The following is a 19,891-nucleotide window of genomic DNA, read 5'->3' as shown; positions in this document are numbered from 1 at the left end:
AAGTTAATAATCTTAATGGATACTGAGACAGGATTAATGCTGATATTGATAGAGTCAATTTATAAAACCATGTTTCTTTAAAAATATAATTATTTATAATTAACTTTCATTGATGTGAGAAACAATGCAAATCATGACCTGATGCAAATTTAAAGATTTTTAACAGAAGCAGCATACCCAACACAATACATTTTTGTCTCTGCCCAAAAGCAACACTGGATGGTACTTCTACCCAACCCATGAGAGGCGTCCTAAAGGTTATCACTGGCAGACAACCTTCCACCTAATTGAGTCCTTTGCTCAATTACTTACAGAAAATAATTTGTCCGACCACCAAAATATCATATGTTAACTGGTCTGTTTCCATCAGGGACTGGGTGGAAGTAATCAGTACTTAATTTTCATTTCCCACACATTGGAAACATACTGGCTGCGCTGATATGGCTAGTTGGAAAAAATCAGCCCATACTTCCAAGAATTTCTATCTCCTGTGAATTTCCAGCTTCATAAATTGATTTATGTTTCTGGTATGTGAGGCTTTTTATTTACTCAGATTCTGTTCAGGGGTATTCTCCAAATATCATACTTCAGTTAATTCTCAATATGCATGGTTTGCAGTTGGAATAAATACATTCCAGTTCCTGTCATATTTTAAGATAAATGTAGTGTTGTACAGGAAACCACGTGTCAGATACACTTTTTCCACAGCTCAATCAATTTCTGAAAGAGTTTCTTCAAACATTTTTTTTTCTTGTATGGAATTTCCTAGTTCAATAAAACTGAAATTTGTGCACATCACGTTTTAGACCTTTAGCAATCTAATATTCACATCTACCTCCTGTAGGCATCTGGATAGATTTTGTAACATTAAAGAATATCGTATTTTTCTCAATGCATTATTTGTGGAAAATTGGATGGAATAGATGCTATGATTTAGCTTTATTTTTACTTCGTCTAATACAATCAAGATGGGTAAAATGCACTTCCCAGTCTCACTCGGAAGTTAATAATGTAGCAATTCATTATTTGCCAGGTGTTTGAATGTTATTGTATATTGAATTATTTTCAATGTTCGGACTGTGAGAACATTTAGAATCATATCTGAGCCAAAAGGAAAGCCATGGTACATTGATCTCATCTCATGTAGTATTACTACATAAGCTGCTGATCAAATGTCAGGCCTAATGAAGTCTACTATTGTGCAATAGTGCCATGGAGATGCCTGCACCACTTAGGGACTGGAATATAACTGAATCCCGACTATGCAGAACTTTAACCACTGGCTAGACAATCAGCTTGGATTTGAAACAACCAGTCACTTAAAGAAGCTTGCTGTAATCAAATCAACTCACCGTGACTTTATGAAAGGTAAATCATGTTTGACAAATTCATTAGAACACTTCAAGGATGCAACAACTAGAATCAATAGAGGGGAGTGTTTAGATGCAGTGTATCTGGATTTTGGAAGGTATATGACAAGGTGTCACATTTGAGGATTGTGCACTTCCACCAGGGAAAATGAGTGAGTATGGATTGGAGATTGATTATCACATCGATGTCAGAGAATTGATAAAAAGGGCTGTTTTGGGACAGCAGGATTGAAAGTACTGGAGAACCCAAGACTCAGTTATTGGCCTTCAATTGTTTACTTTTTGCATTAATAATCTGGAGGTGTGTTAAGTATCCAACTTGCTGATGCCATGAAAATAATTGAGAGGGAATATCACTAGGGTATTTAGACTGCAAAAGGTTATAGTTTGGTTAAGGAAGTGGTCAAAACTTTGGCAAATAGAATTCAACATGTGAAAGTATGAGGCCATGTGGTGTTGTATGAGGAATCCAAAAGCCAACTATTGTCTAAATCAGGGGTAGCCAAACTTTTTTTGGTTGTGGGCCACATTCAGAAAAATATAAGGAGTCACGGGCCAAACAATATTAAGCCCTGCAGTTTTTATCCAGTTACACTGCAAGAAAAAGTGTTTTTATACCAGAAAATCCTGTTCCTTCAAAAATTCATTTTCTGTCAAAATAACAATATGACATTACTGAAAAGGTTAACTGTTGACATTACAATAGTTTATTGATGTGCTCACATATTACAGTAGACATTTCTGTATCTGTTGATCTTAACTTTAATTTAAATGAATACAATAAAACTCTCATTCAAAAAGCAGTGCAAAATAAAAAGCTGAGTGCAAAATAAGAACAGGAGAAAAGATCAAAAAAGGAACAAGAACGTCACCAACATTCCTCCACACCTCTCAGTGAATACAGTCCATGGTCCAAGTATCTACCTTAATGATTATGATCCAATGTGTGAATCTCTAGATAGCTGATAAAAGACGGGGTATTAAAGTTAACAGTTTTTTGCAAATCAATCAAACATGCTTTCCATTGACTTTTGTGAAAAACGAATCTTTTTCTCTTTCTGTCTGAAATTTTCAGCACTCCTGAAGCAATTTTCCATCTTTTCAGTTCTGCCATGTTTTATCAACTGAAGTCAATGTTTTTTTTTAAACTGGGGTAAATGTTTTCATCGATCAGTTACATCGGTCCATCTAGTAGTTGTTCAAAATGGCAGTGACATCTAGTGTTGAAACTAAGAAGTGCAATGTACATCCAGTCCAATTTATTGTTAGAGACCATGTTTGAATAGGCCATATTCCATTTTATTTTTAAAATTCACCCTGAGCCATAGGGGACATGACAAGGTTGTGGAGGCTAGATCTTTTTTTTTAAAGATTGGGTAATTGTGGGTGATGAGAAGTTGAGATAAGACTTGGGGAAGATCATCCATTAATCATATTGAATAGACCGCAGACCATAAGACATAAGAGGAGAATTAGGCCATTTGGCCCATTGAATCTTCCCCACCATTTGAGTTATGGCTGATATTCTTTTCCTCTTGTAGAGCACGTCGAAAGATCCAAACCAAGGCTTGTACATATACACATTGGTGATAGAATCTGTACGATCACACATGTGAAACCCCATTTTCCTACCTCTCCCTGTAACACCTTACAAATCAAGGACCTATCAACTCTGCATTAAATATACCCAATGACTTGGCCTCCATAGAAGTTTGTGGCAATAGATTTCACAGATTCACCACCCTGTCTAAAACAGTGGTTCTCAACCTTTTTCTTTCCACTCACATACCACTTTAAGTAATCCCTATGCCATCGGTGCTCTGTGATTAGTAAGGGATTGCTTAAGGTGGAATCTGAGTGGGAAGGGAAGGTTGAGAATCACTGCTCGGGACCCAATTGTCACTGAAATATTTTGCTTGAGAAAAATTGTCATTGATCCATTTCCTTTGGAGTTATGAAACCGTGCACATAATGAGGCAATGAGGTATGATTAAAACAGAGGTTTTCAAGCTTTTTCTTTCCACTCACATCCCACCTTAAGCAATCCCTTACTAATCACTGATTATGGCATAGGGAATACTTAAAGTGGGATGTGAGTGAAAAGAAAAAGGTTGAGAACTACTGGTTTAAAGAAATAATTTCTCACCCCTGTTCAAAAGGGACATCCTTTAATTCTGATGCTGAACCCCTCTAGATTCTCCCACTACTGGAAACATCCATTCCACATCCATTCTATTAAGCCTTTTAATTTTCAGTTGGTTTCAATTAGATCTGTTCCTCATCCTTCTAAACTCCAGCAAGTACAGCCCCTGGAGAGAGAGTGACAGGTTTGAAACAGCTTGGGGATATGAAGGAAAGGGATTGAACATAAAGTTTCTCTCGATGCAGATGATCTCCTACTTTACATTTTGAATCCAACCTCCTCCCTTCCCCATATGAGGCCATTAGTGAAACAATTTAGTCAATTCTCAGGCTATAAATTGAATGTATAAAAGTGAGCTTCTTCCAGTAAATTTTTCTGTAGCCGTATCTGGTAATTCTCCTTTTAAGGTTGTAAAAATATAAATTTACTTACCTTGGCATCACAATTATAAGGAATCATAAATGTCTTTTTAAGGAGAATTATCTATGCTTAAACAAGTGAAACATTCCTGACCCAATGGTCACCTTTGTCTACATCTCTGTTTGGCCCTATAAATTCTATTAAGATTAATGTTTTTCCTACATTTTTAAGATCTTTTTCAATCTGTTCCCATATTTGTTCCTAATTTTTTTTTAACTTACTTGACTCAGCCATATTGTCTTATATATGGAAGGGTGAGCATCCTTGCCTTAATAAAGTTCTTCAGGGAGCTAAGAGAGATGGTGGAATGGCTCTACTTAACTTTAGATTCTACTATTGGGCTGTCAGTATATGAAGTCTTACATATTGGCCCTTTTTTCATAATCATACTGACCGTCTGTAATGAGTATCAATGGAGCTGAATTCCTCGCAAAATTTTTCTAGTTCAGCACTTCTGAGCTTTTCACTTCCATTCTCAACTAAGTTAGTAGATAATCCAATTGTTAAATATTCTATGAGAATTTGGGCATAATTTAGAAAACGTTTTGCATTATATAATTTTTCTCTCTCAAGTCCTATCATATCCAATCACTTTGTTCGATCTTCTTTACATGATGCTATTTTTTCAGAGATGGTATAGACAGGGTATCCAAAGCTTTAAGGATCTGTTCATTAATGGTTATTTTGCGATCATTTGAACAGATTACTGCTAAATTTAACTTGCTCAAATCTCAATTCTTTAGATATTTGCAAGTACAGCATTTTCTTGAATCACAAGTTTCTAACTTCCAAAGAGAGTCTGAATCAAATTTTGTCGGAGTGTTTTTTTAGTTTAATGCCTTTTCATAGAGGTTTAATATCTATTATTTACAAGAATTTGTTATGTTTAAATTAGATTTTGTAAGTTAAAATCAAAAATGCTTGGGAACAGGATTTAAAATTGACTATATTGGGTGTGGATTGGGACATAATACTTAATAGCTCTACATTATGTGCTCGAGATTGTCTATTACAATTTAAAGAGATACATAGAACACATTTGTCTAAAGCTAATTTGTCTTGATTTTATTCCAATACAAGTCCCTGGTGTGACAAAAACGATACAACAGGAGGGAGTGATTCTTCATTATTTTTGGTTCAGAATTGCGCCATTTATTTTGCCTCTTTTGGTGAGGTGTGCGAGTTTACTTAAATGGAAGGATACAGCCTGCCCCCCCACTCATGTTTGAATATGGAAAAGATTAATTATTCAATTACTAATTCAGATATAAAATTTCAGAAGATATGGGGGTCATTTATGACTCACTATCTTACTTTATAATTTCACTCCAATGTAATTTAATTGTCTAACGCACACATGTCAAACTCTGGCCCACGGGCCAAATTTGGCCCGTGATATAATTATATTTGGCCCGCAAGATCATATTAAATATATATTAGAGTTGGCCAGCTGGCCGCCGCGCCAGTATAGGGCATGCACACTGAAGGTGAAAATGAAGACGCCAGAGGTGTGGAGGGATCTCAGAGTCCCGAATCCCGGGGATCGGAGCGCTGCACTCAGCCCGCCCGGCTCCCGGACACACAGACGCGGCTGGAGTTGGGGACCATCCCCGCTGGGTCTGCGCTTCAGCGGCGACACCGGACCGAACGTCTCGTTGGCGATGCCTTCCCCCTCGCTCTGTGCGCGATGGACCCTGCCTCCAGCTCCTTTTGTTGAAGACGAGCCCGGCGCCGTGAGATCGCAGTTTAATCCCTCTCCAACCATGGGAGGGGGGTGGGAGCAATGCGCACTTCTCAGCCAATTCCTCCACCACCCTGGACGCCGGCGTTTCAACGGGGGGTTCGGGTGCCTTCGTCAGGCGACCGACCTGTTGGTCCAAGACAAGGGGAGAGCGTACAAACTCCACACAGACAGCACCTGAACTTGGGTGAACGTGGAGCTGCGACCCCACATTCCACATCAGGACTGCGTGTAAGATTGGGAGCAGTGAGACGGAAGCTTATTTTGTTCCTGTGATTTAAGCCTTTCTTGGGGTGGGGGGGGGGTCCTTCTCTGACCACTTGCCTAACAATTAATCTAATCAGATGTGGAGTTACCACAATACAACAGTTCTCAACCTTTTTCTTTCCACTCGCGTCCCTGTGCCATTGGTGCTCTGTGATTAGTAAGGGATTGCTTAAGGTGGTCTGTGGGTGGAAAGAAAAAGTTTGAAGACCACTGCTTTAATCATCCCTCATTGACTCGTCATGTGCACGGTTTCAGACCATAAAGGAAATGGGCCAATGACAATGACAATGAAAGAGTTTATCCAAAACTATTATTAAACATTTATTTTAATAAGAAAAAGTTTAACATTACATATGTTGAAAGAAGAGAAAACATGCAGATGTTGTTGAAAATTTTCAATAAATATTTAGTTCGGCCCTCGACTGAGTCCAAGTTTTTAATTTTGGCCCTCCGTGAATTTGAGTTTGACACCCCTGGTCTAACGTATCTTTTCCACATTCCTTATAGCCATTTTTTTAACCTTATTTTTCTTTTAATACTAACCATATATTGCATCTGCCAATGTGGTTAGGTAAGGGGTTTGACTTTTTCTCCTTTACTATTTTCTTCATCCTTTTTTTTTAGTTTATTAGAATTTTTTTCTGAAAAAGGTATATACTATTTAAAATATGAATTATGGACATGATTTAAAATTTATGTATACCTGTGATATATGGAATAACTTATTTAGTTTATGTAACTGTCCATTCTCTTATTAAATTGTACCCTTTCGCTTTTAAAAATAAAGAAATTAGTGAAGCAGCAAACTGCAAAACGAATGGACAATAAGAGATCTCACAACCAAGAGATTATCTCAAAACTTTCCAGTCCTACAACACCTCGATCTGAAAGGCATTAGGCAATGAAACAATGGGAAGAGGAGGGTTCCCATTCCTCTGCAATGACAGGCCCAACATGGAAAAACACTGAGTCATTTGAAACAATGCTCGGCCAGGTAAGCCTTACAGATGTCCCGAATCAGATTCTCCATGATTTCAGATCCCTACCGTCATGGAAACTCATCATCAGCCAATTTCATTTCTCTCTACATTATATCAAAATACAGCAATGAGCATTGTATCTCAACACCTTAATTCCATAAACAAAATGAATGGTTTGTGAATATGATGTCTTCGATTTATTTTACATGTAAATCATGAAACATTCTATATTACTTTATTAAAGTCCTAACATTTTCTCAGTTTAGAAGCTACATGATGTAAGTTTCTGATGCCTTTGCGTACTTTTTGAAAAATCTTCAGATTAAACATTCAGAAATTGACTTCACTATTAAGTGTTTTATAAAATGTTAGAAAGAAACACATCAACTGACAATTGACAGTATTGTGTATAAGCAATACTGTGGTGTAAAAAGTAACTGGTAAAAATCATATAATCTAATAATTTAACCAGTGAAGAGGAATTCAGGAAGTAATTTTTATAAAGTATACCTGCAGGACACACATTTTGACCAGGGCTTTTTTCTGGATAATTACTTCTTACCATCATATAACTCACAACAGATCCTGGTTTGTGCCAGATGTTTCCATCTTTTAGATTTACAGGTTATTGGAAGGATTAACGTCATAAGTCATCAGCCCTGGAAGGCCTTTACTCCAGCTAAAGCACAGAATTACAAGGCATGAGAAATATAAGAAGGAATGGACTATGGGACACCTTGAGATTCAATAGATTGTGGCTGGTCCTTCTGACTCATCCAATTTAACCTTCCATGATCTCCATATCCCCAGATAATCTTTGTATCTAAATAACTGGTCAGATGGTATTTGTGGAAAGAGAAACAGAATTCATGTTTCAGCAATTGCAATCATACTGGGAAAATGGTGCCTTTTGGCAAGTTGCTCCAGCCATGGTTTTTGTAGTGAATCAGAATAATGATGTGATGGTCTCCTCTGAGTCATACACACTGATGCACAGAGGACCCTGGACAGGTGCAGCTGTGTCCATCTGCAATCACTCCTGCAAAGTTCAGCGACACTTGTGCAACTTAATTCTTTGTGTGTCACTCTTGCAGAGGCAGACCAACACAGCACTTGTCATCCCACCTTTCAGCACTTTATCTTTGTCTCGATCACCCTACCTCTCAATTGTCCCTGACTCCTGTTCCTATCCCCAGCCCTAACCTTGATCCTCTGCATCGGGCAACCACTTCCTTCAGATGCTTCCAGCTCATCTAATTTCATCTGCACATCGCCTAAAATCGGAGCGCATGAGGAAAAACCCATTGACTGCATGGCTTTTGTTCTGAAGCACATGGGCCTCATGGTCTGCTGCACTTCCTAGCTGCAAGCCCACAAATCAAATTGCCCCTTGGGGTCTGGCAGCCCCTGGAGTGTCTAGCAGTTCTGTCTAATGTCAAGGTAACTTCTATTTTCTGAAATGTACATTCACCTTTGGCCTATATTAATAATTTGGCAATATCACTGCCTGATATCGCTATAAAGTTGGGGATACTCTCAAACCAGTTCCTAGTTTGTACAAATCTGTAGCACAGAACCATCTCTCATTTGGCAGCCCAAGTGAGACCACAATGTTGACTAGTGTAGAAATGGGACAGGCATCTGGCAGCCCTGTTATCAACATTTAAGGGAGCATGTAGCTATATTGGTATCATAACAGCTTTAAATGCCTTTTATAATGTCTTTTGGGAGATATTTATTTTGTCTCAGTGTCTCTTTGAGTCAGAATAAATACTGTGATGGTCTGCTCAGACATGGATATGACTTGAATTGGCTGCTATGTCTGGGTCGATTGACTCACCAGAAGGAAGATATAATTGACGAGCAACCTTTTTACCTGCTTACAGAAAAGGGATCTGGACCTTTTTCAAAGACATTTCTTTTAATGAAAAGTCGTCATCACTTTTTTGAAGAGCTGAACTTCCAAAATCAGTTTTGTTTTTAAAAACCAGATGAGTGAGCATATTGTCAGAATTATCAAGGCCAATTTTCATATTGGTGGTGGCAGGAAACAGTAAATTGGTTGTCTGTGTTACACTCGGCCTGCTTTTCCTTTCCATTTGTTCCATTAGTGTGGATTTTGGTGTTCTGATAACCAATGTAAACAGATTCCCACACGCCAAAGTCAATTTTTCTGTTTAAATCAAACAACTAACCTAATTTTTTTTAAAGCAGCAGGGAATCTTTTCCTCTACATCCTCACTTTAGCATATGCCCTTACTGAAGGAACCAGGATGGTAACATTACCCATTACTTGGACACTCAGTCTTCATCGCATCCTTCAGGTTCAGCAAAAACAATGGCGGTTTACCAATTCAGAACTTGCTCTGAAATGGATGATGTTCCTGAAAAAAAAAAGCCTGTTTTGCACAAGCTTTGCAAATGCCTTAGCAGACAAGCCTGACACAAAATGCAGGGATGAAAGTTGAAAAAGGAACCCAAGTGCTGGTCAGGACCTGTTTAGTCACAGTTGTGCTTGGCAGAAGATGATGGAGTGAGAATGTGCGATCCTATGCTTCCCCATTTCAATTTGTGAAAATATGACAAGTGACCCTTATTTTCAGATTATGAGAAGATTCCTCAATGTGGTGAGCTCAAAGTTATCAAGAAAGAAGTGATGTTGCCCTTCATAATCCAATTCACAAATGTTGCACGTTTGATAAATCATGTGAATTATTCTGTTCAGAGATCAATGATGTCATTTTGAACTTTGCGGAAATAGTTGGCTGTTAGTTAACGTCCAATCACCACTGGCCTAATTGCAAGATTGATACACTCTATCCTTTTTTTCCCCCACATAAGAGGAGCACAGCTAATGACAAGTGTATAACAGTGTGAATGATTGAGGTGATTCACACATAGCAAGATTTTGACAGTAAAGTGCCTTAGGAAGTTTACAGGCAAAGTAATGGAGAAATTCTGGGGCTTTGAACGAGGATAATAATTACACGAGCCTCTGTATGTAAGTGTGCTGCTCTTTTATTTATAACTTGATGCCATGCATTGGGATGATAATGATATGATTAACTTCACCAAGTTACTGGGGCTAAACATGGAAAATTCCACCACTTGGTAATCAGTATAATTTGTGACCCCTTAATGAGGATAACAGAAGAAAAGTGCAATAACCCACTGTGCTAGAAATGCGGTTAAACTGCGGAATAGCTCCCTTTGCATTTTAATGAGAAACAGGCCCATAGCTTGCTCCTCTGAGTCTTTGCCCCCTGCTAGCCCAATCAGTGCCATTAGTACTGACGTACCCTACTGCATAATTGGTCCTGTAATATAATGTCTTTTGAAATAAATTGATAGGGTTCTTTCCTTTGAGGTTGTTAAGGAAGTCAAAAATCTGGAAGCTATTCCTCCTTCACCAACAGTCTCGCTCATCTGTCTTTGCCAAGATGCTGTTAACTGCTTAAGCTGTGAGATGCTCAGAACTTTCCTGTATTCAATCCTTTAGTGTTCCTTGGAATTCGTAGAGAATTCATTTGCTCAGTAATCAACCTCTGCTTAAAACGAACAGATCTCTCGTCTAATTGTTTGGAACTTGCCAACCGTGAGAATTTTTAACTCGGGACATTTCAACTTCACGTGCTGCCTTGGAAGTCACAGCCAATAAAGCAGTATTAGTGTTATTGATAACCACAAGTGTTTTTTATTTTACCTTGAGAGCCTGGAGCATTTTTTTAGGAATAACTTCAGGAAAAGCCAATCAACACTTGGAGGTGGATTAATTCCAGGCAAATGATGAAATATTAAATAGGTGGTGATAAACTCACTAACCAAAGACTGTCATCATGTTCCTGCAAGTCTTCTTGGTTCATTTTAGTGGAAGTATAGATTGTAAGAGATCTTTTCATTTTCTTTGTATATTGTCTAATATTTTTTAGGTGTTAGAGTTCCCACATGACCACCAACAGAAACGGTGGTGATAACAAACAACTGGAAGTTCGGTTTTTAAAATATTTGTTAAAAATATAAGAATGCAGAATTTACAAAGCTTAAAATGTCATAAATAATAACATGTTGCTTAAAATGAGATGATGTGACTTGTAGAAAAGGTGAATGATTAAAACTAGAAATAGATCATTAGATAGACCTGAGGAATTAGTGATATTTTTTAATAACTAATTGTACATGTTGCAAGGTGTCATGAGGACAAATTAAAATATGACTGAATAATGAGTGATATTTTCCTCATTCAAAAGCCATTCAACATTTATTTTCTTTGATAACAATTCATGTATAATTCTTGTCATTTTGTTGAAATGCCATTTATATGTGTAATCAATTAAATATGGCAGTTTAGCATCAGGCAATCATTACAGTATGTCAGTCAGGTTCGTATACAATTTATTCCTTATGCTTAGCCTACAGGAATTATTGAAATTTTAAAACTGGTAACATCAACAGATTCTGCAACACATATTTTCTCCCTGAGTTAAAGTGGGCTCATGGTGAATAAACAAAACTGCCTGTTTTGTTTTTGGATTTAATATTCCCACACGTTCTAATCATTTTGTTTTTACAGAAAAAAAAATATATTGCTATGATAATATGACCAGTTCATTCAAAGTATGTGCACTTCCATATGTGTTACACTAACCAAAAAATTCACAACTATGTCCACAACCTACTTAAAAAAATAGCTTCTGTATCCAGAAAACAAGGTAGGAGTTTTGCATTCAGTCTGCACTCCCCAAACATTAAACCTAATGCTTGATGAAGAGCTACATCCTCAATCCTGGTAAATTGGAACATTTCACACACACACACACACACACACACACACACACACACACACACACACACACACACACACACACACACACACACACACACACACACACACACACACACAAAGATGCCTTCTTTGTAACTCAGCATTTCTGATCTATATCTATGAAACATTTACATTCACTACCAACTCCATTTAGTAGAGGGCTGAGGGATGAAAGACCAATGTAAATGCAAGTCCTACCGCAAGTGGTTCAGAGAATTCCAGAACACATTCCAATACAAACCGCAATATTAATAATTTGGGAAAATGTTATTCATATAATTCACAGCTTTAAAACAAAGTATAAAACAAATGTACATGGTGGATGTTGCAGCAACATGCCTCCAGCAGTGCTTGCTGGCACAGAATAGTCCAAAATTTAGCTTCACAGTTCTATTCTTCCAGTGTTCTGCCACGACTTCAGTGGGAGTCCAACTGAGTCAAGGGAAACAATGTAAATAGCCATTCCCAGCTCCCAATTCCAATGAGAGGACAGCTGTGTCAGTCTTTCATCAAATTTCTAATAGATTAGCAATTGGCCCAGCACATTTCCACAATTCTTGTTTTAAATGCTCAGATAAGTGTATGGATGAGCAAGCCCTAGTAGCAGTCCAGCCAGTGTTCTCTTAAGAGAAGATGGAAAAGGAAATATAGTTGTGGCTCATTAACCTTTCATTCGAAGTGTTCAGGCCATGGCCTGAATTCTACTGATTGCACTTATTGCTCCCCTGCTAACTTGGCTCCGATCTGGCAGATTGAAGTCACCATCCAAGGGGATCCCGGGTACAGGAAAGTGAGGCCTTCAGCATCACTGGCACCTCAGGATGCGCAGTAGGGATAATACGTGGCCAGAACGAGGCTGCCTATAAAATGCAAGAAAAAACTTGAAGTAGCTGGTAATGCCATGTCCCACGTTTGGCATCTGTAATGATGTTAGGATGTTCCATTGCTTTTGAAAACGAAGTACACATTTGAAAAAATAAAAAGTATAAACATTAAATTACTAAGAATGCTTTAAAAGTATTTTAAACACAAATTATCAAACACAATTCAACTTATCCTTACCCTTTTTCCTCACAGAAGAAAATCTCCCTTGAACTCAATGGACATGTAGCTAACTTGTTGCTTGATCTGTGAGCAGCTTGTCCAGTGCAAGTGCTTGGGAACCACAGCAATTTGGAGCACTAGAACAGAATGTATAAATTGATTCATCAGTAGAATGTTGACGAGTTCGGGACCTGCATGTGAAGTAGCAGGTGCTGAACTCCTAAACTTGAAGGCACTCATGGAGTAAGTGCTGGCTGGTCATTGCACAATTCCCAATGTTCATCAACAAGATACTGTGGCAAGACAAGTCAAAGCCAAAGTAGGGCATGCAAGGAATCAAAAGATTAGTGAGGAGGTAGAGGACTTGGAAGCTTTTAAAAGCTTACAGAAGGCAACTAAGAAGGTCATTAGGAAGGAAAAGATGAATTTTGATAGGAAGTTTGCAAATAATATCAAAAAGGATACCAAAAGCTTTTTTTGAAGTATATTAAGAGTAAAAATTAGGGGAGAGTAGACATAGGACTGATAGAAAATGGTGCTGGAGATATTGTAATGGGAGACAAGGAGATGGCAGAGGAACTGAACTAGTATTTTACACCAGTCGTGGAAGATGTTAGCAGTGTACTGGAATTATAGGAAGGGTAGACCATTGTCTGATTGGCAGGAAACAGAGAGTGCGAATAAAGGGATCCTGTTCTGATTGGCTACCAGTTAACAGTGGGGTTATGCAGGGGTCAGTGTTGAGGCCACTTCTTTTTGTTTTGATGTTAATAATTTGGATTGTGGAATAAATGACTTTGTGGCTAAGTTTACAGATGCTGCAAAGAAAGGTAGAGAGGCAGTTTATTAGGAGGAAATGGAGAGGTGGCAGAAAGACAGAGAGATTAGGAGAATGGGCAATGTTGTGCACTTTGATAGAACCAATAAAAGGGGAGACCATTATTTGGAAGGAGAAAATTTAAAATTCAGAGGTGCAAGGGGTCTTGGGAGTCCTCGTGCAGGATATTCTAAAAGATAACCTCTCAGTTGAATGATTGGTGAAGAAGGGGAATGCAAGAGCAGGGATGTGATGTTGAAGCCTTATAAGGCACTGGTCAGGCCTCACTTGGAGTATGGGGTAGGCTCCTTATTTAAGAAAGGATGTTTCCTGCATTGGAGAGGGTGCAGAGAAGATTCACAGGAATGATTCCGGGAATGAAGGGATTAGCATATGAGGAACATTTGATGGATCTTGAACTGTACTTGGAGTTCAGAAGAATGGGGGGGTGGGAACTGTATAGAAGCATATCAAATGTTGAAAGGCCTGGACAGAGTAGATGTGGCAAAGTTGTTTCCCATGTTAGTAGAGTCGAGGAAAACTTCAAGATTAAAGGGCCCCCATTTAAAATAGAGATATGAGACAATTTCTTTAGCCGAAGAATGGTGAATCTCTGGAATTGACTACCATGGGTGCCTGTGGAGGACAGGTTGTTGAGTGTATTTAAGGGAGAGATAGATTGATGTCTGAATGGTCAAGGATACAAAGGTTATGGAGAGAAGGCAGGGGAGTGGGGCTGTGTGAGGGAATGGGTCAGCTGATGATGGAATGGCAGAGCGGGCTGGATGGGCTGAATGGCCTTCTTCTGCTCCTTTATCTTCTGGTCTTTTCATGTTAAGGTGAGTTGGCTAAACTGATTTCTAGTTTACAAAGCTTATTTGTGCATAGGATAAAACAACTTAAGTTAAGCGTATGGTCAGTGTCCTGGACTTTGAGCAACAGTTTTTGACAGCCTGTCTTTAAAAATTTTTTTTTTTCCAAGGCAGAGCAAGCTGATTATGGTGGTAGGTTACACCCAGCTCATTTCCCTTGGAAGGACAGAGACTGGGGTCAGTTTTAACTTCAAAGTTGCCGGCCAATGAAGGTTTCCAGTGGGACAGAGACCAAGGCCTTCCAGTAGCCTGCACCTACAGGCATTCAGTGGGTGTCATAGTGAAGCTCACCAGATTCAGTACGCTTAAAACTATGCTTAATAGCGGCCATATTGCCAGCAGCAAGGTAAGTCAAGATAGAGAGGAAGTGAAGGTGGGTAGTGCAGAATAGCAATCATGGGAGAGGTGGGAAGCCCAGGGCAATCATGCCTGTATCTGATTTTTGGAGGGCAGAAGGGTGTCTCAAAAGCAATTTAATAAATTTCTATGCTAGAAACTCGCAGCTGCTTTGGCAAGCTGTGGCTGGACCCTTTAGCAACAAGCATAAGTGGGAGATAAGTCTACCGATCTGTTGCAATGCCATTAGCAGCAAAGTGAAATCAGTTTGAGGTTCCTTTTATCGAGGTTTCTTTTATTGACGTGTACTAATAGATTAAAAATGTAATAATCCTGATACACTGGATTTCAAATTTTGTCTGCTGTAAGGCAAACAAAGAGTTACCATGAGCATTGCCCAGCGCCTCTAAGAATAGGAGAAAAAGAAGCAAATGAGAGTCCTTTCAGAGCCACTAAGGGTCAGTGGATTCACCTCCAGCCCTCACGGGTTCCTGTTCAAACCACTTCTGCTACATATGGACATGTTGCTCCCAAACTTGACTCAAGATAAATGCTTGGAGCAACCTAAAATATTTGATGATCCACTGAAAGCAAGAAAGATCTCCATATTTTGAACCAGTCAGTTGTTACGCTTTCAACGCAATGCCCGATTCATTCCCCTGGAGTTGGTGTTATAAAGGTAACGTTGATGGAAGTTGGGAAGTCGATCATTGTGCTTGAATCCTATCTCCTCAGGAAGATGGTGTGTTTTGAATCTGTCCAAAAGAGATTTGACCTGCAAATTCCTCCAAGACAACTGGACTAGAATTACATGTATATCAGCACACACAAGGTATTGCTTACATGTATTGAACGTTGTTGAAGCCAATCACTGTGGCTGTGGCCTTACAAATATTCTCTGGCTTCTGAAATGAGAGCAGAGAGTGATGGAAAATAGGGTATTTTGCCTCTTTCCTAACCTGATGATTGTTGTGTTCTTAGTTCAGATTTCCTACCTCTGCAGTTTTTTAAAATTTCCATTTACCAAATTTCGTCCATGTGTTACCGCTGCAGAAGAGAACAGAACAAATGTTGAGAAAGGCTGTGCATTAATTCCACAATCTAAGGTGTAAGCACAGAGAGCACGAGATATCTGGATCACTTTGCAAGTTTGGAGCCAGCATTTCGAATAGGAGACCTGCCATCAGAATTCTTTTCAGTGGTCAACATGAACTGTTCACTCTGTTGTTCCCCCACAAAAAGTATTGCCATCATTTTGTTTTTATTTCAGATTTCCATCGTCCACTGCGTTTTATTTTTAAAGAGATTGTTATGACACCAATAAAATGAAAAACTCTTAGTGTTAGTAAAACTCTTTCATTACACATTTTGAGGAGAGCAGGGAGTGGAGTCACAGATGGAGCAGGGTCCAACTGCCTGGTCTGACTGCCGTAAGCTCCCCACAGGCTTTAAATGGCCTGTTAATGGTTTTATTTTAAAATTTTGCAAAAGCGGAGTCTGCACTCATGGTGGCGGCACCTATAATGGGCAGCAACCACAAGGGGTTGCAGACTCCAGAGAAGCAGAGGACTAAAGCAGGACCCCAGAAAATGGGGAGAACTCCACCCCCCCCCCCCACCCCACCATTTGAGAATGAGAAACAGATGGTGACCCTGGCAACGATCCAGAGAGAGATTCTGCAGCTGAAGAGCACACAGGCAGTGGGCTGTTGGCGACTTGAGTCGAGGAACCCCCGCACAGCCTGCGGGCTGCTGGCGACTGCGGTCGAGGGATTTACACCAGGTGGCGGACTGCTGGAGACTGTCTGAAGACTGGCTGAAGGGATACCAGTATTGGAACTGAATACAAACACAAAATGCTGTAGAAACTCAGCAGGTCAAACAGTGTTCTTTATTCTTTGGCTTGGCTTCGCGGAGGAAGATTTATGGAGGGGTATGTCCATGTCTGCTGCAGGCTCGTTGGTGACTGACAAGTCCGATGTGGGACAGGCAGGCACGGTTGCAGCGGTTGCAAGGGAAAATTGGTTGGTTGGGGTTGGGTGTTGGGTTTTTCCTCCTTTGTCTTTTGTCAGTAAGGTGGGCTCTGTGGTCTTCTTCAAAGGAGGTTGCTGCCCGCCGAACTGTGAGGCGCCAAGATGCATGGTTGGAGGCGATATCAGCCCACTGGCAGTGGTCAATGTGGCAGGCACCAAGAGATTTCTTTAAGCAGTCCTTGTACCTCTTCTTTGGTGCACCTCTGTCTCGGTGGCCAGTGGAGAGCTCGCCATAGAACACGATCTTGGGAAGGCGATTGTCCTCCATTCTGGAGACGTGACCCACCCAGCGCAGTTGGGTCTTCAGCAGCATGGATTCGATGCTTGCGGACTCTGCCAACTCGAGTACTTCGATGTTGGTGATGAAGTCATTCCAATGAATGTTGAGAATGGAACGGAGACAGCACTGATGGAAGCGTTCTAGGATCCGTAGGTGATGCCGGTAGAGGACCCATGATTCAGAGCCAAACTGGAGCGTGGGTATGACAACGGCTCTGTACACGCTGATCTTTGTGTGTTTCTTCAGGAGGTTGTTTTTCCAGCCTCTTTTGTGTGGTCTTCCAAAGGTGCTATTTGCCTTGGCGAGTCTGTTGTCTATCTCTTTGTCGATCCTTGCATCAGATAAAATGGTGCAGCCGAGGTAGGTAAACTGGTTGACCGTTTTGAGTTCTGTATGCCCGATGGAGATGTGGGGGTGCTGGTAGTCATGGTGGGGAGCTGGCTGATGGAGGACCTCAGTTTTCTTCAGGCTGACTTCCAGGCCAAACATTTTGGCAGTTTCGGCAAAACAGGATGTCATGCGCTGGAGAGCTGGCTCTGAATGGGCAACTAAGGTGGCATCGTCTGCAAAGAGTAGTTCACAGACAAGTTGCTCTTGTTTCTTGGTGTGAGCTTGCAGGTGCCTCAGATTGAAGAGACTGCCATCCGTGCGGTACCGGATGTAAACAGTGTCTTCATTGTTGAGGTCTTTCATGGCTTGTTTCAGCATCATGCTGAAGAAGATAGTAAGACAAAGATACAGAACTGACATCAAAGTAAGAGAAAATGCTGGCCAGCGTCAGAACAAGAGAGTAGGGGGGGATGTGTAGCAGGGCAGGAGACGATAGGTGGAGAAGGGAGGGAGGGGACAGCTGCACTTGTCATGTTGGGTTCAGACACGCTCATAATAAAATCTACCTTGAACCTGGGAGTCTCGCTTGTAGCTTGCTTTATTCTTTATTTGACCATACTCTTACTGAACATCTACATGTGCGGGCTTTCCCTGCTAGTCCTGAGCCTCTCTCTCCAAGATGCGGAAGTCCTGACCTGTGACATCATCTGTCTGCTCAATGTCCTGCCAATAGTGTCACACGACATCCCCCTTACTTTGCGTTCGAAGCCATCCTTTTCTGTGGCTTCACCCACTACAGTTACCTTTACACATTTAGGTACAAATACACATACAACATTTCCAATACACAAGATCTTCTTGCCTATGGGTGTTTTACAGTCTCTACAGATTTAGTCTCTGTGGTCTCTTTCCTTCTCATCCTGACCTCGTTGTTATTATGCCAGGTGAACTCTGTGTTTCAGTCGGCAGGATCTCTGGACCTGTCTTTGCAGAAATGTCCATTTCCAGACCATGCTCTTGTTGCTTTTCACCTGAAGACTCAGGTATGGGAATGAGATGTTGGCGATTCCATCTCAGTGCCCCTTTTGATCCGCTTATCTATGTATGACTGTGGACTGTGGTGCACGGAAGTTACTGTACCTTGATGTCTTGCATTGGAAATCCACACCTTGTCTCCTTGTGCCAGCTTTACCAGGTTGCTCATTCTGTGTCTCTCATTATACCACTTTGCATTCTTGCACTTCTTCTCCCTTTCCTCATTCTGGAGTTGTAGCAGGTCTGGGAGTTCCGGCTGCAACCTCTCTGGAAGGGTTAGTAAAGCCATGCGAAGGTGACATCCCATTAGCAACTGGGCTGGGCTGTAGCCGTTGGTCAGTGGTGTGGCTCTGTATGCCAATAGTGCACAGCGAGGGTCTTTTGCTTTCTTGAGCAGGTTCTTCACTGTTTGTACTGCTCGCTCTGACTCATCATTGCTTTGTGGATACTTTGGGCTACTGGTCACATGCTCAAACCCGTAATCTGCTGCAAAGGCTTTCATATTTTGTCCAGAGAATTGTGGAATGTTGCTGCCTACTAACGTCTCTGGAATACGATGCCGTACAAACATCGATTTTAAATGAATAATTACATCGGTGTCAGGCTGAGTTGGGCTATTTCTATGAATCTCAAGAAATAGTCCATCACTAATAAGTATGTGTTCTCTCCAAATGTGAATAAGGTTTTGCCATGGCCTGTCAAGGAATTTCCTCAGCATCAGTGGTTCTCTTACGTTTGTCCTTTCCTGGATGCACTCTCTGCACCTCAAGACAATCTCGCTTATTTGCTTCCTCAGACCTGGTCACCACACTGTCTGATTGGCACGTTCCTGGCACTTTACCCTCGTGTATTTTCTCGGGTACCTTGTTCCGCACATTAGCTGAAATAACTAATCTTGTACCATGCAGGAGTAGTCCATTGTGCACACTCAGAATGGCCCTCTCTTGCCAGTAATGTCGGACTAGTCCTTGTAACTGATTTCTGACTGGCCAGCCTCCAATACAATATTTCATGACCTGTGTGTACACACTGTCAGCACATTGTTGCTCTCGGAGCTCATTGGGAGGTTTTTCATCACCATCTCGATGTAGATATTGGTATCCTCCACGAGGTCTTTGTCAGCACTCGTAGTTCCATGTATAATGGGGAGTGAGAGAGTATATCTGCAGTTGTGATTTTCTTCCCAAGTGTGTGTGAGATCATGTATGAGTATTTCATCAGCCTCACCCTGAACCTCTGCATCCATGATGGCAGCGAATCCAACACTTGCCCACCCAGCAGACCCACAAATGGTTTGTGGTCCATCTCCAACTCGAACTGTAGTCCCAAAATAAAATTGTTGAATCACTCGCAAGCCCAAGTCAGTGCCAATGCCTCTTTTAACAGCTGCACCTACCAATAT

This window comes from Narcine bancroftii, chromosome 5 (assembly GCF_036971445.1).
Source record: "Narcine bancroftii isolate sNarBan1 chromosome 5, sNarBan1.hap1, whole genome shotgun sequence".
Classification (NCBI taxonomy): Eukaryota; Metazoa; Chordata; class Chondrichthyes; order Torpediniformes; family Narcinidae; genus Narcine; species Narcine bancroftii.
The sequence above is the reverse complement of the archived record's forward strand: the minus strand, read 5'-3'. Positions refer to the sequence as shown.